The following is a 24,376-nucleotide window of genomic DNA, read 5'->3' as shown; positions in this document are numbered from 1 at the left end:
AATTCTGGGTTGGAACACACATGTTTCACTCTCCCTAACATCCTCGATTGCAGTTTATTAAAAACCAGAGAAGTGGGGCCTGGTGCTTCCATACAGCTTTTTTTGGTTTATTGGCTCTATTTGCTTGTAAAAATATGTTTTCAATTACACTTAAAACATTTGGTTCGAACGACTTTGGGAAAGTCAGAGGTATTGTTTTTCCTGCCCACATCACATACGTTCTGGTTTATTAGGGACTTACAATGCAGTGTGCACTGATATCAAATGGCCAGTGGTAGAACAGAGTCCTGGGAGGAAGGTGCAGAGTAATCTTAAGCTATAAATAATAGAGGAGTAACAAAAATCAGTGTTTATTCTGGACTCGTTGTGAGCATGACAGATTACGGGCATGACCATAAATGACAAAACTATACGTAAAACCCAATGGGAAAATATGAGACTTCTTGGAACACAAGATCAAAACAGGAAATGTTGGTTTGAGGTGAACCTCTTTTCCTCAGATAGAACTTTCTAGATTTTTTTCCAGCCAGCCATATCTCATTATTTTTCTTTGACAATAATGCAGAATTGGAAAGACTTTAAAACCACTGGCTCAGTGGGGCCTAAAGGGGACATTTTTGCATTCCTCAGAGAAGTAATAGCTAACAACAAATTCTTCATGGTTATTATTATTAGCATTTTTGTCCAGATCTTGAACAAGAAAACATTGCTTTATTGAATGCTGGTTAATATTCATCTGTCCAGACAGAATGCATAGATGGATTATACTGGAAGGAGAAGGGAGGCCACAGTGAAAAGATAAGTGACAGTTTTGACTAAAATGCCATGAAAGTATCCCCCCCTCTCCCACCCCACACTCCCATACACATGACCTTGTTGAGAACTTCTAAGGGCCAACCACGAGTCAGCTATGCATTATCCATGAGTCATGCATCATATATAGAGCAACAGGGGGCTCACAGTGCTGAACTAGCCACCACCAGGGAAAGATATTTCTTCCTACTGTTTCTTTCTACTTAACCAGATATTGTGGTTGTCCCCATTTCTAGCCTAGGACCTTAGGTGCATAAGTATCACCTGGGATGCTGGTTAAAAGTGCAGATTTTAGGCCAGATTTCAACTATGAGATTCTATTTCATTAGGACTAGTTAGGGATGGGGAATTACAATGCAGTTTGTCCTTGGACCACACCATGACACACTCTGGGAAACTCTGCCCAAGATGAGGGTGAGGGGACTGGCTGGGTGCTGTGAGAATTAGTTTTTTGTTGCCATGATTGTTAAGGGCTTGTCTTAGACCTTCCTTCATGCCTTTCACTGTTGGTGGCTAAAGACTTCTTGATTTTGGACTTCTTTGACCAGACTTGTGACCATTCACTTTTTCTAGAACCCTGGTCAATCCTTGACTCTGTTACTTTGTCTCTGTTATCTGTGCTTCTCTGATGATCATTTGCACATCCTTTATTCATTCTTCCATTCAACCAATACTGAGAACCTGCACTTGGTTTCAGGCGCTGTGCTGGGGACACATTGCTGAGTAAGACAGATGTAATTCAGGTCATTGTGGGATCAGCAGGAGAGACAGTCAGTTAATGAAAACAGCTACAGTGAGAGTATTAGACGCCGTGAAGGAATATGGGGCAATGTGATCCAGTCCAGGAGGTATGGCAAGGAACGGATCTGGAAAGAGATGGCCAGGCCCAGACCAGGCCTTGTAAATCCTTGCCATTACACCTTGTGTCACCAAGCCCACTCTACCCTATACTCACAGTTTTCTCTGAAGGGAACAGTCTCTCTTCTCATTAAGGGCTTTCAGTAACACAGCTCTGTCTTTCAGGCTGGAATACTCAGCCTTCTCATCACCTGTGATGGAGTTTGGGCTTTAACTTTGAGAGCCATGAAATATTTAAAGCATTTTTTAAAAAAATATTCACTGAGGACATGTTTTTATTGATTTTAGAGAGAGAGAGAAACATCGATGTGAAAGAGAAACATAGATTGACTGCCTCCTCCACGCGCCTCGACCAGGGAATCGAACCTGAAACCTGGGCATGTGGCCTGAATGGGAATAGAACCTGTAACCTTTCTGTTCCCCAGGAGAACCAACTGAGCCACATGGTTGAGTCACAGTCCAGTCTGCACTAAGAAAGAAGGCTACAGCTGTGATGGGCAGATGGTGCAAGTGATTCAGAGTGAAGATGAAGTTCAGTAGGTAGGAGAGATGGTATGAAAAGCACACAAAGAATATGTGATGGAAGAGACTTAGGAAGAGAAATACCTCTTCCACTGTAACAGGAGAAAAGGAGAGAAGGATAGAATGGCCTGCAGGGAAGATGTGCGTGGTGACAGTAGGTTAAGGATGTTTTTATAGAAATTTCCTGCCAGGGAGAAAAGAGTGGCACTTGAAATGGCTTAGAGTACTTCAGATAATGAGAATTGCTCACTCAGATAAATTCTTTGAGTGATATGTAGGATAAGCCAGGGACTCAATCTTATCAGCCAAAGAATCACACTAGTTACTTAGAAAAAAACCTTTTTTTTTTTTCAGATTGTGATTGTCTTTAACATTTAAAACAAAAAACAACTATAACACATTAAGAAGTCAGGAACACACTAGGTCTTACACATAAGTGAAAGTGAGTGAAAGCCCTTTGTACACTATAAAGTTGTATGACTATATTAGATGTGACAGACTGCAAGAAAGCAACATCTAGGACAACAAAAAGCATGACATCTGCTCAACCTTAGGATGTAATAATGGATTCAGTATCAGAAATCTCTTAATGAAGACGCTGAGGGCATCTTCAGCTTTCTGAACCACATCAAACCTTTTCCTCCCAAAGAAGGATGGGGCCAGATTTTTGAGGCCCAGAGCTACACCATTTTCCTATTTGTACTAAAAGCAAGTTTAAACTGAGAAACCATCTTAAGAAAAAAAAAAAACACTAAAAAAGAAACCAACTCACTATTTCATTGAGGCAAAGTTCAGCCCCTTCTTTTGTCAGAAAGTTCTAACAACAGAGAAGGGCTTCCATGGGGACTGCCTGCCCAAGCAGACTTTCCTCACAAAGGCATAACTCCGGACAGATTTGGACAGATTTGGAATGTGCCATTCTTTTTGCAGAAACGTTTTTCCACTCTTGGCCTTCCAAAACCCAGAGTTCAAAGCTTCACTACTACTTTTTTTCTGTGGGAGCAAATTGACCACAACACTATTAGAAAAAGACGTGAGTCAGTATGTTTGGCTCTTTGTTTCTTTGTGGTGTTCTCTGGAAAGAGAAGATTGTAAGGAAAGAAAAGCGGGGAAAGAAAGACTAACTTCCTTTGCATCTTTTCCTTGAGGGGTGTTTGCTTAAAAATAATAACCCCCAAACCAGGCTATTATTGAGAGTTATATTAAGTATTTCCAAGTTTTGAAACAGGAACAAAGTCTACTATGCCCTTGTGAGGTAAGCTTTTGTTTTTCTCATTATACAAACAGATAAATTGAGTCACTGAACAGTGAGGTAATTTCCCTGGTCTCAGATGCATTAGATGAAAAGAAAGCATGAACTTAAGGTTTTGGATTCCAGGTACCCCCTTTGATCATGTTTTTATTGGAAGCTGACAATCAAAATGTTAATAATCAGTATGTTAGGGAGACGAGGTTTTCTAGCTTAACAGAAATTCTACATTATATAATCTATACTAATAAAAGAAAAAGATGCTAATTGACCATACCTTTGCTACACCCATCAGCCAATCAGAAGAGTATGCAAATTAACTCAACAAAGATGGCCATTAAATTTGCATACTGCAAGCGGGGCAGGGAAGTGCCATCTGCCGCCCGCCCCAACCCCAGGATCAGGCCTGCTGTGTGTGACCCGGGGAGGCAGGGCAGGCACCACGGGATTGGGCCTGCCATCTGCCACCCGGGGAGCGGGCCTAAGCCAGCAGGTGGTTATCTCCCAAGGGGTCCCAGACTGTGAGAGGGCACAGGTCGGACTGAGGGACAACCCCCCACCACCAGTGCACAAATTTTTGTGCACTGGGCCTCTAGTTTAGACATAAAATTGACTGTTGAACAACACTAGTTTGAACTGTGAAGGTCCACTTGTATGTGAATTTTTTCCCCCTGTACTCTTTTGATCAGTGATGGGGAATGATCCTGGTGGGCCAACTATATGCATGGTTCTACACAATTTCAAATAGGGGACTTGAGTATCGATGGATTTTTGTATCTTCAGGGGGTCCTGGATATACACCAAGGGACAATTTAAGCTTTTGGGGAAATCAAAAGTTTTACACTGTGCAGGGGCTTGGTGCCCCTAACCTCTGCATTGTTCAAGGTTGAACTGTGTATACTTGTGTGTGTGTGTGTACATACACACTCATATATATTAAAATAGTTATTTTCAACTATTCCTAGTCGTTATGGAATGAGACATTTTGGATAATTAATTTTACATGCATAAGGATCTAAATATGCATGTATTGCTATGATATATTTAAATTACACAATTTTATTAATTCTCAAATAATGCTACTAAATATGTCAATGTTTATATTCCACTGTAATTCAGTCTCTCCCTCAGGAACTTCCCAAGGTTATATGACTACTTGTCTCCTCAGTGAGTGACTTTATGCCTTTAAAATTCTTATCTTTTTTTAAAGCTTCTTTTTCTATTCCTTTATTGCTAGGCTTCCATACTTCCCCCTGCTGTCAGTACATTTACTTATTGTAGCCCCTTTCCCTTTTCTAATTAGGTACTCTAATCTGCAATGTTCTTTAGCACACAGAGAACCATGTTTGTTAGAATTATTTGTAAAGCAGAAGTAAATAGGTTTGAAATGAGGACTTCATATGATTGCTTATGAATATGAACCTTCATGACTACTGTCTTTTATTCTCTGAGTCATTTTGACTTACTTTTGTCCTCAGTTGTGTTCTATAGGGAGAAAGTTTTCAGAAATTGGAATTCTAGACAAATGAAAAGATATCTTAAATATATGTTAATTCTAAAACTCAATTTGGAATAATTTAATGTTCCTCCAGTGAGTAAGAAGCAATTATTGAAAGCAAAATGCCTGACTGCTCCAGACAGAACCTCAGGGTCTCTCAGAGGCTCAGGGTTATTTTTGGGACCATCAGTACTCATTGTACTTGTTGACAACAAAATTAAGATTTCCTGCCCTAGCCGGCTTGGCTCAGTGGATAGAGTGTCAGCCTGTGGACTGAAGAGTCCCAGGTTCGATTCCAGCCAAGGGCACATGCCTGACTTGCGGGCTCAATCCCCAGTAGGGGGCGTGCAGGAGGAAGCCGATCAATGATTCTCTCCGATCATTGATGTTTCTATCTCTCTCTCTCATTCTCCCTTCCTCTCTGAAATCAATCAATAAATATATTTTAAAAAAAGATTTCCTAACTATTTTAGTTGAAAGAATACCAGATAAAAGATAGCTTACTATTTCATACATTTTTATATAAGTGTGTTGAATGTCTGAAAATATGTCTAATAAAGTGCTGATTGGTTACTTTTTCTGTCACCTAGGGAGTGGACCAGAGCTTGAATATATTATCCTCGCCAGTCATTGAGTGAGAGCCTTTTGCTTGTGCAGATGGACATGTGAGAAAACACCGGCCCCCAGGGAAGGCTCACCACACCTTGATTGGTATGAAAAATGGACAAAAAATGGTCTCCCCTTTAAAGGAAAAAAAGAAAAGTGGTTCTTACATTCCCTGTACATTTATGCTCCAAGTGGCTTTTTACTGGTTTCTATATCTTTCAGCTGCAAACCACAGGTGCAGGTGAAACACTCCTTGATGGTGTCTAGCACAGAGCTTGAAACACGGTAGGCCTCCAATAATTATTTGTTGAATGAATGAATGAATAAGTGAGGTTCAGATTGGAATCCTAAACAAACAAAACTAGGGTAATTGAACTTGAGGGGCAAAATCTTTTAAACTCTAATTTTCTTCCTTCCTTTGTCTTTATGAACTAAAACGCCTCCACGGTAGTTTGTAATTTCCCTTATTCTAACATTGGGCTTCTTAGAGCCATTTTTTTAGGAAGCCTGAGTTGAAAGATTTCTTAATAATTAAAGTACAGTGATTAAAAGTTTAGGACTTATTTATTTATTTTTATAGATTTTTATTGATTTTAGAAAGTGAGGAAGGGAGAGGGAGAAAAAGAGAGAGAAGCATTGATTGGTTGCTTCCTGTACTTGTCCTGATAAGGGATTGAACCTGCAACCTGGGTATGTGCCCTGACTGGGAATCACACTGACAACCTTTCACTGCATGGGATGACACTCAACCAACTGAGCCACACCAGCCAGGGCAAAAAGGTTAGGGCTTTTTTAAACTGGAAAATGGAATTTATGTAAGGTAGGATTCTGGTGTGTTGACGATGAATACCGTAGGGGGTACATACATGACTTAAGGTATATTATGGCATCAAAATGCAGGGGCCAGGATGCATTTGGGATGCCAGCAGCCTCAATGGGAGTTCTGTAGAGCACAGCAGCATAAAACTCCAAAGCTCATGGGATGAACCAAGACCTTAGTTGAGACAACCAGGACAGCCATCTTTTCCCGATGAGGACACAGCTGCCATAAAATGTGTAATGCCATGTTGAAGGGAGGAAGGTGGCCTTGACCTGGAAGTGGTATGCAAATCATGGTAATTTCTTCCTTTGGGGAACTTGTGGGGAGGATGAAGTAGTGCCATTTAGAACAAGCAAACAAATAACAACAACAAAACAAAAAATAAATAAACCCTCCTTCCCACTAAGAAAAATAAAACCCAAACCCTAAAAGACCAGGAATCTAAATTAGTGTATAAGTTGCCCACACTACCACCATGATAAGCTAAGAGCAGCGCCCTGGAGTAGGAGTTCAGTTCATTAAATAAACTACAAGCAAAGGGATCCTTAGTGCCCTCATCTGCAATCTGTAGAAAGCCACACTTGAAGCTTCTACTCACCCCAGTGCCCACTATGCTGGTACTTAAGTCAGCATTCAATAATCAGTAGTCACTATCATCCAATAACATTTACTGGTCACCTTCTGAGGTCCAGATACTTTCTCACATATTATCATATAACACATTCATGACAATCCTGAGTGGTAGACTTATTTTAGAGCAGAGGAACAGAAGATTTCCTCTGTCTTGGCCAGTGTGGCTGCATTTGCTGGTGGCAGAAGTGGGGCTTGACCCCATGACTTATGCTAATTTCAAGTGCTTTTATTCACAGCACTACAGTGGCTTCTCATAAATGACATCAGATGTTTTGATATTTTCTCCATAAATGCATTTTGGCATTAATTAAAAGGGAGATCCAGTCAGAGAAATATAAGTATCAGATGATCTCACTCATATGTAGAATCTAATGAATAAAATAAACTGATGATCAAAATAGATCCAGAGACATAGAAGCATGGAACAGACTGTTGAATCTTAGAGCGAAGGCGGGGATGGAGGGTGGATGGGGAAAGATTAACTGAGGAACTTATATGCATATGTGCATAGCCCATGGACACAGACAGTAGTATGGTGAAGGCCTGGGGTGGGGTTGGAGTGGGCTATAAGGGGTAAATGGGGATAATAGGGGGACATCTGTAATACTTTCAACAATACAGGTAAATTTTAAAATAGAATAAAATATCCTTTAAACAATACAGGCTATTATTTATTTATATATTTATTTATTTTTATTTTTAAATATGTTTTATTGATTTTTACAGAGAGGAAGGGAGAGGGATAGAGAGAAATATCGATGAGAGAGAAACATTGATCAACTGCCTCCTGCACACTCCCTACTGGGTATGTGCCCGCAACCAAGGTACATGCCCTTGACTGGAATCAAACCGGGCACTCTTGAGTCCACAGGCCAACGCTCCATCCACTGAGCCAAACCGGTTAGGGCAATACAGGCTATTTTTAAATGAATTGTGTGTCCTTTAAAATCATAAACTATATGGAAGACAACCTACAAACTATTCCTGCTGACTATCAATGGTTTTCTTATGTTGCTGGTCCTTCCACCAGTGCAAATCTGTTTGTCCACAGATTATTAATAGGATATTATGGATGTTTCTTTGGAGATAAAATATAAATGATATAGCAGTTAAAAAAGAACACAGGAATCTGATCTACTGGTTTCATATTCCGGTTTCATTAGTATAGCTATTTGACTTTGCAGAAATTACTTAACCTATCACATAGTTTCCTGTCTCATAGGAAGATCAGAATAAAATGCTATAATGTAAAAAAGAGCTTTCAGCATTCTGCTTGGCAAAGAGCAAACCTACAATAATATTAACTGCTATTATTGTTGAGAATTTGGGTTCTATTTTCTTGAAACACACATTTTCAGTCACTGAATCTGGTTTACTAAGTAACCTTACAGTCATTCTGTTTTCCTTTGCTTTATGCTGCTAGAATGCTCTGGACCATTCTTGGATGTGGTATTGTCAAGGCTCATCTTGGATTCTTAGAAAGAAAAGGACTTCAGGAGTTTGTAAAATTTACTTAATCTTTCTAAGCCTCCACTGCCTCACATGTGAAATGTATATTAAATCCTTCCTTATGTAATTCAAATAAAGCAATGTATAGAAAATACATGTAAGAAACTATAAATTTCTCTACAAAGTTTACTTATTGTCATCATCATTGTCTTCATGTTTAAAAGTTCCCTAATTAAGATAGTTACTAATACTCTTTCGTTGATGTGGTAGTAGTAAACTTTATTTAATAAAAACAAAAGGAGTCATGAGTTCTTTCTTTAGTCGCTGGCTCATGTCTGCAGATGAGAATTTTATTCATATGTATTCCAATGTGATTTAAACACATGGTGATTCTTTTATGGCAAAATGTAAAAAAATTTACAAGTAAAATGCTATTGCTATCTTTACCATTTATTCTAGAGCTTGTTTGTGCTGCAATTTGTAAATATTTTACAAGGCAGGGTAAAATACAGACCCATAATTATTTCTCAATGTTGTCTGGCTCATGATAACAGGATAAATTCTTTTATTCTTTTAAAAAAGTTTTCATTAAATGTTATTTCAGTCACTCCAAATAAACTTAGCTGTGAATGGAGAAGACACAGCTGATTGCCCTGGCTCCTTGAGAGTCTCCCGTGTCCTTGTCCCATTCTTCACTGAGTCAAGAGGAAGGCATGTGGTGTGACCAACCTCTGAAATCATTAAACATCTCCTGTAAACTGTTGCTGTTAGAGACTCACTCTGGTTTATTTTCTAAAGGCTTATGAATAAGTCAGAATCTAATCTGCAGCCAGACCGTTTGATCATGGTGCTTTTGGCTTTGCCAGGCACTAGATTTTATGGCATAGTTGGCCTGTTGGCATGATAATTCCTAAGGGCCTTCGGAAAGCCAGCAAGTGCTAGGGCCATATCATTGTCAAATACCAAGGACATGCTACCGCCCCTCACCTGCTAGTAGAGGATTTAGCCTTCTTCAAAGTGCCTCAGGTTGTTCACCACAAATAGAGACAAAACTGCTCCAGGAAAATCTATGCTAAAGAGCTAACTTCCTTCAGAAAGTGACTGTTTCGGATTCGTGGGCACAATCTTTCTCGGTAGAAATGGTCATATTAAAAATTGAAGCAAATCTATATCTCAGCACTTAAAATATGTTTTTCCTCCAAAATGATAAAGAAGAGGTTTAATAAATAATGGGACTTTCTCTTCCAGGGGCTCACTTCAAGGTGTTCTTCATCTCATTTTGTTTGTATAGCATTAAGGATCCAAGTAGTGATACAGTGTCTTTCTAAGCAGGTTTAAGCCATTAAAATAAAAAATAAAACACACACACACACAAAACCCCAAATGCCACCCATACTATTTAATTATTTATGTAGGGGAGACTTCTTTAAGATAATACAACAATTAGAGGCAGACCCAGTAGTCAAGCAATGCATTGAACAGAACATATAATGAACTCTACTGTGGTCCTGGCACTTACTGGGGATACATAAAAGCATCTTATTCAACTTTTCCAGTAGTTTACATTTTCATCAAGGGATACAAGGCACAGCACATGAAAATTTAAATATTCTGTGTTGGCCAATACAGCAGCCATTAGCCACACGCGGCTATTTAATTTTAAATATAAAGATATTATAGTAAAATACAATTTAAAAACTCAGTCACATTAACCACATTTCCAGTACTCAGAAGCCATATGTGGCTGGTGGCTACCATATCAGACAGCTCAGATTGGGAACATTTCTATCACTGCAGGAAGTTCTGGAAGTTGCCCTGATGTCTTCCGCACAGTATACAAGCAACACATAGCTGACATTTATAGTAACTGCTGGTCAACTGAGAATAGGGAGAGATCAATGCAGTTGCAATATTTTGGAAGACTATAATAGAACCGTGAATTTATGGTTATTTTGACAGGGGAAAAGGGCAATGGGGGATAGTCAGTGGAGAAAATAAAAAGGAATGTTTGCGGGAATAATAGTCTGTCTGGCTTAGGTTAAATTCCTGTTACGGACTGGAAAGGGATACAGATGGAGAGGTGGATTGGGTGGAGGTTGAGGAACATAACTACCAACCTAAGCTGTTTGTTCTGTATTTCAGAATTCCACTGAATTTTTTTTTTAAATCCTCACTGGAGGATATGTTTTTCATTTATTGTAGAGAGAGGAAGAGAGATAGAGAAACATCCATGTGAGAGAGAAATATTGATGGGTTGCCTCCTGTAAGTGTGCCCCGACCAGGGATGGAACCAAATATGTGCCCTGACCAGGAATCCAACCCACCATCTTTTGGTATATGGGACAACACTCCAACCAAATGAACCACACTGGCCAGGGATCCACTTAATATATATTTTTAAATTCTTTATTAGTTAAAGTCTTACAAATGTGTCCTCATCCTCCCACTTAATATTTCTGAGCAGAGTACTATTGACAGTTCTGGGACAGTGGTACCAGCAAATATTTTGTTCTTATGTAATTTGGTATATAGAAAGCCAATCCTATCTAATAAAAGAGAAACATGGTAATTAGCCATATGACCGGTAACCTTCCAATTGGCTAATCAGGGAGATATGCAAATTAACTGCCAGCCAAGATGGCGGCCGGCAGCCAGGCAGCTTGAAGCTAACATGAGGCTTGCTTGCTTCAGTGATGGAGGAAACCACCGCTCCCCGCCTGCTTTGCCGGCCTCTGAGCCTGCAGTTTAAGAAACATTGTAACGAATATAGAAGCTAAACAAAACCCCAGAAACCTGCTTTCAGCCCACTGGGATCTCAGAGCTGGAGTTGATACAGTGTTTCGATTATAGAACCCAAACAAACCAGATACCTGCTTTCAGCAGCAGAGGCCTCAGAGCTGGAGCCAGAGCTAAAGCTGGCCCAGAATTAAAAAAAAAAAAGAAAAAAAGGAGCAGTTGGGAGCTTCAGTCACCCGCCAGCCTGAAAACAGCCCTAAGCCCCTCACCCAGACTGGCCAGGCATCCCAGTGGGGACCCCCACCCTGAAGGGTGTATGACCAGATGCAAACAGCCATCATCCCCTCACCCAGGCTGGCCAGACACCCCAGTGGGGACGCCCACCCTGATCCAGGACACCCTTCAGGGCAAACCAGCTGGCCCCCACCCGTGCACCAGGCCTCTATCCTATATAGTAAAAGGGTAATATGCCTCCCAGCACCAGGATCAGCGGAGCCGCGAGGCCTCCCAGCACCAGGATCAGCAGAGCCAAGAGGCCTCCCGGCACTGGGATCAGTGTGACAGGGGGCAGCGCCCAAACCCCCTGATTGCCCTGCAGCTCTGTGTGTGACAGGGGGCGGGGCCACAACCTTCCTATCCACCCTGCTCTGTTCGTGACAGGGGAAGGCGCCCCAACCCCCTGATCAGCCCTGCTCTGTGCCTGATAGGGGCGAGCTCCCCAACCCCCTGATTGCCCTGTGGCTCTGTGTGTGACAGGGTGCGGCACCCCAACCCCCTGATCGGCCCTGCTCTGTGTGTGACAGGGGGTGGTGCCGCAACCTCCCCATTGACCCTGCCTTGAGTGTGACAGGGGGCAGTGCCCCAACCCCCCAATTGGCCCTACCCTGAGCGTGACTGAGGGTGGCATCGCAACCTCCCAATCCGCCCTGCTCTGTGCATGACAGGGGGTGGCGCCCCAACTCTTCAATCAGTCCTGCTCTGAGCCCGACCAGGGGCTGCACCTAGGGATTGGGCCTGCCCTCTGCCACCTGGGAGCAGGCCTAAGCCAGCAGGTCATTATCTCCCGAGGGGTCCCAGACTGCGAGAGGGCACAGGCCGGGCTGAGGGACCCCTCCCTCCCCCCCGAGTGCACAAATTTTTGTGCACCGGGCCTCTAGTCTATATATATAAAAGCCTAAGCGACCGTTAAGACTGAACAACCAGAATGACCAGAACGACGGGTTGACCAGTAGATATGACGTGCACTGACTACCAGGGGGCAGACACTCAATGCAGGAGCTGTCCCCTGGTGGTCAGTGCACTCCCACAGAAGGAGCGCCACTCAGTCAGAAGCTGGGCTAATGGCTAGCGAGCGTAGCTGCAGCAGTGGGAGCCTCTCCCAACTCTGTGGCAGTGCTACTGGGTGGCGGCGGCAGGTGTAGTGGGCCAGGATGAGTGTGAGCAGCCTGGCACTGGCTTGGGCTCCTCCCTGGCTGCCTGCCACTTGGCGCACTGCTACATTCCTCGGGGGATGTCCAACTGCTGGTTTAGGCCTGATCCCTTGCAAGAGGGCGCAAGCCAGACTGAAGGACCCCACCTCCCCCGTGCATGCATTCGTGCACCGGGCCTCTAGTATTTAATATTAGCATACCCATGGGAATTCATCCTGTGCTCCATTGTTAGCTCCAGAGTTGAGCCTAGTAACATTCTATGTGGTTTGTGTGTGTGTGCAGGCACATGAATGGACTTAGGTCAAGCTGTATCTTGGAAAAACATATAGGGATAGAGAAAAGGATATTTAGAGCCTTCTTATTCACCATCACTGCATTTTAGCCTCCCCCCCCATCTCTTTTTCTTTCCTCTTTTTCGTATTTATTAAGCTCCTATTATGTGCCAAATATTGAGGTTGCAGAGATAAGACAAAAATCCTTGTGCAAGGAGCGCACAGTCTTGTACCAAAAACAAGCCAAGGCCATTACAGAGCGACCGTGGCCACCACAGGGCTGTGCACAGAGTGCTAGGGAGCCGGTAGGAGGTGCACAGTGTGCCCTGGTGCAGGCTGACTGCAGCGTGTCGTCTCAGAGGATACCTGATCTGAATTTTGAAGAAAGGGTGCATATTAATTCAGTGATCAAGTAGGGAATACTACATGCAGAGAGGGAAGGTCAAATACAAAAGCAAAAACGTTTAGCAAAATGTGATTATATGGAAAGGGCTAGACCTTATTTCCTCTTTTGTCTTCAGCATAGCAAGAAAGCAGGGCTCGAGGTACACTTCCTGCTGTGTATACCCTCACGGCAGGCTAAGCAGTAGTTGTAGACGACATAGATTTTGTCTAGGTGACTCACATGGCCGGGGGAATTGTTTAAGTTGTCTTGACTCTCACCATCTGGCTGTGGATTGTAATAAACATAACACCAAAAAGAATGTTCTGATGAGCCAGATTCAAGTATCCTCAACATGCTTAGTACCTTGTTCTACTCTGTTTCTCATGTAATCATGGGGATTTCTACTTCCTTAGGAGTGACAGGCTAGATTGTCACTCTCTTGACCAGATCAATGCCAAGCCACTTGGGGAGAATTTATGGAGAAACCTTAGCCCTTACAAATTACCCTAGGGAGAAATGATAGTTGTTGTGTGTGTTTTCTAGTTACACAGCCCTTACTTTTTTGGCTCTAAAATGACAGCATGCTTTTAGGAAAAAATACAAGAAAGAAAAAGAAATTAAAAACAGTATTAAACAAGAAACAGAGCCAGTCGGCAGTGTCTAGGAACAGAGCCACTGGAATTCTCTCACTTTATGAGTCAGAGGTATTGTCACAGGGAGTTAATGTTTTTTTCTCCCATTTATGATAGGATGAGACATTGTGAGAGGCAGCATGGAGGAGCTGGGAGACTATGGAGTTTGGAGTGTGACTTGGATTCGAATACTGTCTCTGCCCCTTCTAGCTGTGTGATTCTGTGCAAGTTGCTTGACCAAGTAGAGGCTCAATTTTTCTCATCTTTAAATTGGGAACGATAATCCCACCATTGTAAGGTTAGTATAAAAAACAGAGACAATGAGACCAGCACAATGTCTGGTCCTACTAACACTTAATAAGTAATATCTATTATTATAACTAGCAATGATGAGTTTAAGTTTCTCTATTGGATGGCTCTGAGCTACTTTTTTTCTCAAAGGAGAGGGTTCCACTTTGCTGCTTTTGGGATGTTAGCCTACAGGCAATTCTTTGCAAAGGGGAAAGAGAATTCCCAGAGTAGGGCCCTAAGAGAATAGGGAATTTGATGGGGAGGTCTGAGTGTCATAGATAAATCAAATAATCTCCAATGTAGAAAGATTCCTAAAATATCAGTAAGTGTGTTCCTATTAAAGGAAATAGCTGCCTATTGATGGTGAGGAAGTTAATGCTTAAGGAAGATGCTTGGCTAATGATCTCGATTAAGGGTGTTTAAGGTGAAACAGAATTATTAGTCCAGAGATAGATGAGCTAAATCATAGAATTATCTAGGCTCCTTATTTATTGGATTTATTGCTCATTGTTGGCCATTTCTCTATTTATAACACAATATCCAGGCAGTGGAAAAGAAAAAGGAAGGAAGAAATCATTTCAATCTGTTCGACTTTGACCACCCTTCCTCTCTCCTTCCCTCCTTCTCTTCCTTCTAACCTTCCATCAGCCTATTCATCTATCAAGAACTTGTAAAATACTTAAAATTATTCTGGCATTTCTACTACTACTACTACTACTACTACTACTAGTACTACTACTACTACAAAAACAACAACAACAACAACAAAAAAAAACAACTCAGAGTTTGGGGTCTAAGATGTTCATCTGCTTCTTCCTTTTTTTTTTTTTTAAATATATTTTATTGATTTTTTACAGAGAGGAAGGGAGAGAGATAGAGAGTTAGAAACATCGATGAGAGAGAAACATCGATCAGCTGCCTCCTGCACATCTCCTACTGGGGATGTGCCCGCAACCCAGGTACATGCCCTTGACCGGAATCGAACCTGGGACCTCTCAGTCCACAGACCGACGCTCTATCCACTGAGCCAAACCGGTTTCGGCATGCTTCTTCCTTTTTCATCTGGGTTTGGAAATCACACTGGAATTCTTTCGTATTTTATTGATTGACATTGACAGTCAATGTGTATTACATAATATTTAGCAACACTGAAAGTACCATGTCCCAGTAGATCTTGAAGTAATGAAGCAGGACAGTGATTCCTAAACTGTTCCAAAACTGCTCCATAGAATACCAGTCCCAAGAGATGTTCTCAGGTTGGGAAGATTTGTCATTGATTAAGTTTAGGACACACTATTATATTAACTGTAACTTTTTTGAAGAATGAAAATATATGTAGCATATTAAGGTCTTTAAAAGTTTTGCAGTGAATATAATTGATCATATTGCTTCACTGAGTATTTCTAAAACTTATTTGCCCTCACAACCTTTTTTCTATCCCAGGTGTTACTGTTTGGAAAGACACTTTGGAAAATGTTGAAAAGTGTCACTCAGAGATTTTACTCAAAATTTCATCTTTCTTCAGTTAAAATAAAAATTTTAAATCATAAAACCTTTTCTTGTGTGTGAGGAATTATCTTTTGACTGGTGTAAAAATATGGACAGGTGAACATATAGGTCTTTTGAGACTCTTAAGCCATAATTTTATTTTTTTTCCCTTTTCTGCTTATTCTTGACCTTGTCTGACCCTTTGACACATGTGGAATTTGTTCTGGATTCTAACACACAAAAAATGTTCTTGCTATATCTTGGAAAGTTATGTGCTTATTTGGAACTTTATTTCCTTTTGACTTGGTTCTGTATAAATATCATCAGCCATGGTACTGTGACTATAATCCATTTACTATACTGAGTAACAGTAACAACATATGCATAGTAGCATCATTCTGTAAAATACTTGGCAAGACTTCAAGTGTTTCTAAATGGTAAAGAGAGTAGTTATTTGAGAATTGTTCTTCTGTGTAAGATAAATAAATTAAGGCACAGAGATGATCAATGACTTGCCTGAAGCTCCAGAAAGAGTCAAGGTGTTTTTGAAATTAAAATACTGAAGATTTTCTGGAACAGGGATTTTCAGGCCACATGCATGCCAACTTCTCGGCATCATTTCTATTGACACCAGAAATAGCCTTAGAAAGAGGGCTGCTCTGTTCTTCTGTGAATGTCATAATTTTTACAAAGCTAACAGTCCTTCTCTGACGTGCCAGGGATCTTTTTCTTTTACAGTCCTAATTGATCTCTATCCCCCAAAGGATTCTGAATTATGCAAGTATCTCAGGTCTTCACAAGCCATCCCTACACAGTTGTGCAATGGAAATGTTCAACAGAAAAGTATTCACTTTGGTCTAGGGAGGGCTCTGGCAGTTCCCTGGAGAGACCCAGAACTAGGAGGGCATGTTCTGGGCCATCTCGGTTGGAGACCCAAGCTCCCTAATAAGCTAGATCCTGCTTGGCCCATTTATGCCTCCTGCTTTCTTCCAGTTCCCTTCCTCCTCTTCTGTTGACAGGAGGGTCCAGTCCTGGCAGGGCCCCACGACTTCCCTTTTACACTCATAAGAGCCCTCGGCTCTCTGTGTTTGTCTCTCATTGACACCCAGCTGCCGGGGTGTGTTTGTTACTGAATTGAACATTTAGTCTTGAACATTTATTGTGGTCTGGTGGTGGCGTTGGAAATAACATTTTCTAAGATTGCTTTGGTTTTCTTTCTAATAAACTTCTAGAAGCCTGGATATTCCTGGCATTGCTAAAATGTAGGTGATTTATTCCTAGAGGTTTACATTGTTTTTTTGTTTTTTTGTTTTTTTTTTTTTTTTTTTTTTTAAATAAAGGAAACCAACAATGTGATACACTCTCATGGTGCATTTTGGCTACTGGTAGCAAAGGACACCTTACTCTGCCTCTTATCAGAAAAATTCAAATCTCAAGGCCCCTCTGGGAATAAGTTAGTTTTCTATCCTGAGACACTCAGGCCTTGGTTCCCTCTACTGGTGAAGGACTCCCCTCCCTACTCATTTGAACAGCAGGGGGTTGGAATAATCTGGGAGCTGGAAGGGGTCCTAGACATGTTGTTTAACTAGGAGTTGTGGATCCAATAGCACATTTTTGCTGCAGATCCCTTTTCTCCCCTCATTCTTCCAACCTCAACAATCTTGGCCATCTTAGCCACAAATTTTTAGCTCCACCTAGTGTCTCCCTTCATGTAGTTCTTGGCCTTGTCCTGTGTCTACCTTTTAACAAGAGGCTTCTTGTTTGAATTTATAGTACTGATGAACACCATGAGACTTGGACTTCAAGAATGGACAGTTGCTAAGTATAGTTCTGTATAGAACTCTAACAATATACAGTCATCACTCTGAATTTATGAGCTAAGTTTAGGTTTATCTTTAGAGCGTGCACGGCAATAGTTGGAACAACATACTACATGAGATGGATGATAGCTGCCAAAATGCCTCTCAGTTGCCCTAGGACAATGCTCTTCAAATAGCTCTTAAGATTCACTGTCCTTCTGTTGAACTGAACTGAAGTAGGCTATGGCTCATCCATTCTTCTTCTGGGTAGTACAATTTCTGTATGAACTAGCCATAGTTGCCCTAGTACATGAAGCCTTAATTATGGAGGCCATTGGTCCAGATTTTCAGAAAAACAGCTGTTTTATCTAGCTAACAGAGGGGAATGGAGAAGCTCCCCAACAGGCTAGATCCAATTTTTTCCCCTGGAGAAGCCAACAGCTGACACCCACACCCACTATTCAGTTAGAGCTGGAAAAGTAGCACATGAAGTGATTAATTGTCTTTTATTTCAGCACATCGAATGATGCCAATGCCTAAATATCTTGTGATATAAACACATCAATAGAGAGCTTAAGAGAGGCAGTCTTCAAGAAAAACGTACTTAAAAGAATGTTTTCACAATGATGCTTAGTCATAGACTATGTAAGTTTTAACATACAATAAATCAGTTTCACAAACAAAATTATTATTTCAAAGATATGCAAACAATTGTCAGGCATGCTTTAGAGGAAAGTGAAGACACATCTGGGGTAACATCTGTCCACTCACTTAGGATAAATTGTTTCCAGAAATGCTACACGAATATTCTTTCCTACCTTCATCATTTTCTATATTGGAGTAACCTTATATATTACCAAAATTGTGTGATAATCTTAGCAGAGAACATATTTATGACATAGATTTAGTATGCTGGGCAAGAGTCAAGTCTAAATGAGGTTAAATGAGGCTTTTTCACTAACTGAAGTACTGTCAAGGGTTAAGAAGAGTTTTGATGAATATAATGCTTACAAAGTTTTCATCCATGCGACCCAGTCCTCAAATGGTGCTGTATCAACAGAAGCCTGACCCAAATAGGATCTCACCTCCAAAACATTCGAGAGGGTCTTGGTTCAGACAATCATATTAAAAATATCTCCTCCAGGATCTCAGAACTCTCGGACATGTCTCCCTCTTCTGTTTCAGAGAATAAACCCTCTCAGCTGCACCACCCCTTGTCTATATCTCAGGCCCTTGATGGCCCCTCCTCTTTGCCACAGCAAGCCTCATGCCGACATCCCTCAACCAGTATGTCCCTCAAAGTTTTCTCTGACTGTCCATTATATATTTTGCCCTTTTTTCATTAAAGACTTGGGAAGGTGCAAGTGTTTACTGGGTGGGAGAAGAAGAAGGTTATGTTGTAAATTCATCACAAAATAATATGTTTGTTCTGTCACATAAATATTGGAACTAGATATTTGGTTGTAAACAATAGTATAACTTCTAGTATTCAGATAACTGTGGGAGGATTAGTGGAAGTACTGCAGGCAGGAAAATGGCTTGGCCATCAATAAGGCTGAAGAGCTCTCCTACATTTCCTAAAGCCAGGGGGAATCTTAAATTTGATATATTTGAGAATTGAGTATCTATGAGTCCCTATAGACTTTTGAAAAATATTTTTTATGGAATGAGTTAAGAATAATTAATATTTTATACTTAGCTTTTTCTTTTTCCCCATTCACTCACCCACTCAACACATTTACCAAGGGAATACTACATACCAGGTCCTGGAATGGAGAAAACCTTGCAAGATCCCTTTGATGATGATAATCAGTGATTTCACTCTTCACAAGGGTTTGGATCAATGTTTTAGACAGTCTATAATAAAGGTACAGCTATAGCCCCCAAACCTCTACCAGGTTATAGTTTCTGAGAACCCTACATATTTAGTACCAACAGAATTCTCAGTACAGTCAGAGACATCTTAGATACACACCGTGTGGGGAACACACATTACAGTTATCCAAGACAAATCACTGATTGGAGAGTTTGTCTACATGATCTCTAGCCCTGGTTCTGCTATGTGTGTCTGGGTGACCTTGGGCAAAACATTAACCTCTCTGACCTTTTCTCATCTGTAAAATTAACTTCAGTTAAAATTAGCTCCAAGGATCCTTCCAAAATTTATATTCTGTGATTTTTCTCAATAAGTTTTTAAATCCCCAACAAGTTAGAATGGGGACTAGGTAAATGAAATTGCTTAGAAACTTTATTTCAGAGAATCCATTGGAGGCAAGCAGCAATTTTAAATTACATTTCTTCTGGATATATGAATTAAGGTTTAGATAATGTAAAGCCTCTTTATTTGTTGGAGTAAAAATTTACATTCTGTTTAAGAAAAGTATGAGACTTTTGGTAATGAGAAAAGCCACAAGTATGAGTGGTACTCCAGAAATTTGATCTATAAGAACTGAGCAGAGATTTCTTCCAGTGAAAGAAAAAAAGGGATAGCACAGTAAGGCCATGACTGCATTTGCAAATCCTATGTTGAAGGGAAGAAGGGCAGCTTTTGTTTTCCAGGAAGGACAGCAGAAGTGAGCCCAAAAGTAATGGAGGAGATTGAAGGTGAACCATCAGGTGTGTTGTAATATTTTATATGATGCTACACTGGGAAGTTAGAATTCAGAATTCTTTAACTTGATTACTCTAGGATCGGTTTTTGGGAACATTTTTGTTTCAGTCACTTCAGTTTGAATGGCTTTGTGGATTTGCACACACAGGGCCCCCAGATTATAGACATTCTGACTATGTTTGACTCCCTTAACCCCTTTCCTGCAAATCTATTTGCTTCCTCAAACAGCAAACGTGGTTACCACAACTATAGTGGAATGTCAGATTAGTGCCTTCTCTCTGTTGGTGCTGAAATGTGCTTAATTCTCTCACTCTTTACTCCTCGTCTCGTTAGAAAGGGGATGCTTAGCAGAGTTCTAATTTTATACTGTGGGGTATAAACTGCTGTCAATCATTGTCAGGTCATTGGAAAATTTTCTCCCCTTATATTCTCACCTTTTTGTAGCAATTTGTAAGCTGTTCCTTTTAAGAGAACTTTCTGGATGCTATGGGTTAGTAAGAAGTCCGTCTCACACAAAGCTGAAGAGAAAGAGTCTCTAAATTCCAAAGGGCATTTATTCTCCCCTTATCCCTCTCCTCGTCTCTCCTTTTGTTTATCTTTTCCCTCAGTAGCTGGAACAGGGCACCTCTCCGAAGAGAAGATGGCACTCTAGTCTCAAGATCTGTACCATCGTTAAAGCATGCATATGAATGCTGATGGGGGCCTGGTGGAAGAGAAAGCTTAGGCAAGAAGAAAGACCTAGTTCTCCGGTTACTTGGAGGACTGAAGATTGAGAAATATGGCTGCATCTCAATTACTCTGCAAACTGTCATACCAAAGTGGATGACCATGGATAAGGAGGAGTAAATTGCTGCTTCTAACGTTCAAATAATTACCCAGCACTGGGTCCTTTGGGAGAGTTAGGGTTGGTTTTCTTGATGTAAATCACCCATCAGTTTAATATACAGGCTGAGGGTTTTTATGCCCATGATACAGCTTTTAAAATTATAACTGGTAAAAATAATGTGGGGCAGACCTGCAATCCTTTTGGTCTTTAGAACTTCTCTCCTGTTAGAGAAGGGCACAATAGAGATGGACTTTAATTTATTAGAGAAAATAGCCTTATTGATTTAAGAAAGAAAAACAAGGGCAGGTATAGAGTTTTGATCTTCCTCATCTCCTCATTTCCACAAAAATAAGGGCAAAAAAAGTTGTGTTTGTAACAGAGATTCTGATCTTTCTATTCTCTTGAAGCACTTTTTAGGAGTGATTCCTCCCAGCTTCTCTCTCAATGATACTTATTCCCATTCTCCTTTACCTGATTTTGATTCACAAATGGAAATACAATGGGGTATACTTCCTGATGATGAAAAGAATATTGCCTGTACCTGTGGGAATAGTGAAAATCTAAAACATGTGTTTCCCTAGGTGTAGCAGGCCCTTAAAATGAGCAGATTACCCTCCTACTGCTCACCTTTTCTTTTTTGAGAAACATTAAAGGAGTCAGTAAAAGCCTGCTGGAATAATGTTGCATAGTAATGGCAATGAACCCAATCCGGGGGCAGCCATTAAATGGCATAAAGAGGAGACTCATGTTATGCCTCCACACCCTTTGCAAAGGGGGAGACAGTGGGGAACTACACGAAATCTCACCACTGATTTTTCTAAGCATCATCTTCCCTGATGTGTACCCCATGAAGAAAGAGTCGCTTCAAGTGTCTGGTAAAGGCCCCTGTGGAAGTTAGATCATGAGCAATCTAGGATGATCTCACCCAGTTATTCAGGGTGTTGAACTTGATGGCACATGGGGAAGGCAGTTACTGTTAAATGGCTCATAGCTGGTGGGGTGGGTCAACTGCCAGGAAAAGCAGAAGCAAACCCTGGGAGAACACTTTGCATCTCCAAATTTAGGAGCAACAGGGAGCTCTTTTACACTGGGAGCACTTTTATTTTCTCCCAGAAAAGATAATTTCCCTCAAGGGGATCTGCTGAATGAAGCAGTGTATTTTCACCCTTGTGATGATGGGCGTGAGTCCGGCACTACCATAAAAGAAGAATGAACTTGGACATACCACACACTTGGTTTGGCCTTGTCCCATACCTGTGCTCTTGTCATGCTTGATCATCCACTTACATCAGATATGAAACAAGCTGCTTGCACTGTGGCTTGAGATAAAAGCTATTTTAATATGCCCAGGTCACATAATATCTTGGCCAATAGTAATTTTATATCATTTTCTCAAAGGAAACCGCACTCCTTGCAATACTTTTTTTCCAATGAAACAAAATTTCACATGACAGAAAGCTTTACATATAACTCTTTCATTTGAATAATAGCATTGAATCTCCTCCATGCCAAACAGAATTTTAAAATATCTTTATTATTTCTTTTGATATGCAAACCATAAGGAGAATAAGTTTGGAAGGCGCTCAGTGAAATTGCTAATGATTCCACTTTCCTTAATAGTGGAGCATTTTTTTACAGCTTTTGTGAGGTTTTCAAGTTAAAAAAATACAAACAAACCAAAAAAAAAAAAAGTGAAACTTTTCCTCTTTTACTTTATGAACCTTAAGAACTGAAGTAGCGTTTTGGTTTCCTGACTGCCAGCTTTGATTTGCGTTTTTAAGCGGTCTTGAGCAATTCCCCAGAGGAAGCATTGGAAAAGGGCTTTTCTCCCACATGAGAGAGTTTCATCCCACACAGCCCACAGATTTTGATGGCAAACTTCACGGACCAAGTGTCTGGTTTTACAGAAGCTGCTGCAGAATATATTTTTCCTTCCACAGGTGCACTATGCTCATTTTCAGACCTCAGAAATAAGAAGACAGCAGTCTTTTAAAATGTGGGTAGCTTAACCACGGGGTATCTCTGTGAGAATTGGGTGCCAATCAGGTTGATTTTAATTTACTAGATGAGGGAAAAGAGGGTGGCAAGCAGGGTTCAAACCTCCAAAGCCTTCTAGCTGATCTTTCTTTATAACCATCTGGTGTACATAGAAATACTGTATAATCTGGCCTGTATTTTTCTCTACCGTAAAACATATTGGAATGCTTTATGTTTAGGTGTGTGCATAGAAATTCATGAAGTCCTTTTATACACTTTCTTACTTCCAATCCAATTCTCCTTTCAGGAAGGCTTAAAAGGATAGCTTTGTGAGAGCACACTCTGCTATGGCTTGTAAACTTGGATTTGTTCTTTCCTATCTACCAGCCACCTGATTACCGTCTCTGTGGAAAGGGCACCCGTTCACAGCATCATTTTTTCCAAGGACTTCAACCTGGAAAGATATTTTTTAAAAGGACTCACGGAAGCTGTATTGGGGGTTTGGAAAACATAGCAAAATTGTTAGCAGACCTTTTGACTGTGCTATTTTTAGGAAACTAATTGTGTCCTTTTAAAGTACATTTTTGAGAATGGGACAAAGTTTTCCTTGCCCCCACTGATGTGCGAGATATTTACAATGAGAAGCCTTCAGCAAAACACCCTCAATAGACACATTCTAACCTCAGCCACAGTCAGCACCAGAGAAAGTGATTTTAAAAGAGAAGAGGTTTTTGCAATATTTATGCTTCTGTTTCTGCCCAGAATGAACTTTTATTTTACCGTTCAAACAGAAGTCTGTTTTCAAACCAGTTGCTAGTTAAAGGAGCAGCTGATCTGGCATCCATAAGAATCGGCTCTCACCAAACAGCCCATTGACCAGAGGAGACATTCCCGGCAGCTACCCCAGTAGGTGAGGTCCTGCAGAGTGTTATCTTACCTTGAGCACGTAAGATCCAGGAGAGAGGCTGGGGGCTCCCACAGGAGAGGACCGGGAAAGTGCTCTGATCCGGTGCTGGTAACATGCACTTGGCTTTTATGGGCAGGTGGGAGGAGTCGCTCCTCGTGGTAGGTGGGCAGGGAAGGAGCGGCGGGCGGGCAGCCCCGGGAGGAGCTGGTCACCCTTCTCTGGGGAGGGGCAGAGAGGGCAGAGCCCGAGCCCCCGAGGGGGAGGAGAGGCGGGGGTGGGGGTTGGGGAGCAGGAGCTGAGGGAGGAGTGTAGACTTGGAAGGAAGGAAGGAGAAGGGAAAAAAGAATGAAGAGAAATAGAGAAAGGGATGTAGACCACATGTGGAGGAAAGGTTGGGAAGAAAATGAATAGGAAACAGAGAGACACCCAAACACGCAAGATCTGGAAGGAAAGAAGAATTGAATTATTTTTCAATTATTCAAAAATAATTGAATTATTTTTATTTTGGTGGGACGGGGGTGGGATGGAGGGGCCTCTGGGTGACTGTTATCATTAAAGGTGTTTTCTGTGAATT

At 41.1% G+C, this 24,376-nt stretch overlaps 1 protein-coding gene across 1 annotated transcript in view; it reads right to left on the bottom strand.

The window, feature by feature from the left end:
• Positions 1 to 23,936, bottom strand: part of COL8A1 (collagen type VIII alpha 1 chain) — a 162,077-nt gene extending 138,141 nt beyond the window's left edge. The window contains exon 1 of the mRNA XM_081086720.1: positions 23,833 to 23,936. The gene's annotated coding sequence lies outside the window, so the exon portion shown is untranslated. The remainder of the gene's footprint in view (positions 1 to 23,832) is intronic.
• Between the last annotated feature and the right edge of the window lie 440 nt (positions 23,937 to 24,376).

This window comes from Myotis nattereri (assembly GCF_964212035.1).
Source record: "Myotis nattereri genome assembly, chromosome: 3".
Lineage (NCBI taxonomy): Eukaryota > Metazoa > Chordata > Mammalia > Chiroptera > Vespertilionidae > Myotis > Myotis nattereri.
Note: the sequence above shows the minus strand (reverse complement) of the source record. Positions and strands in the feature narration are given on the sequence as shown.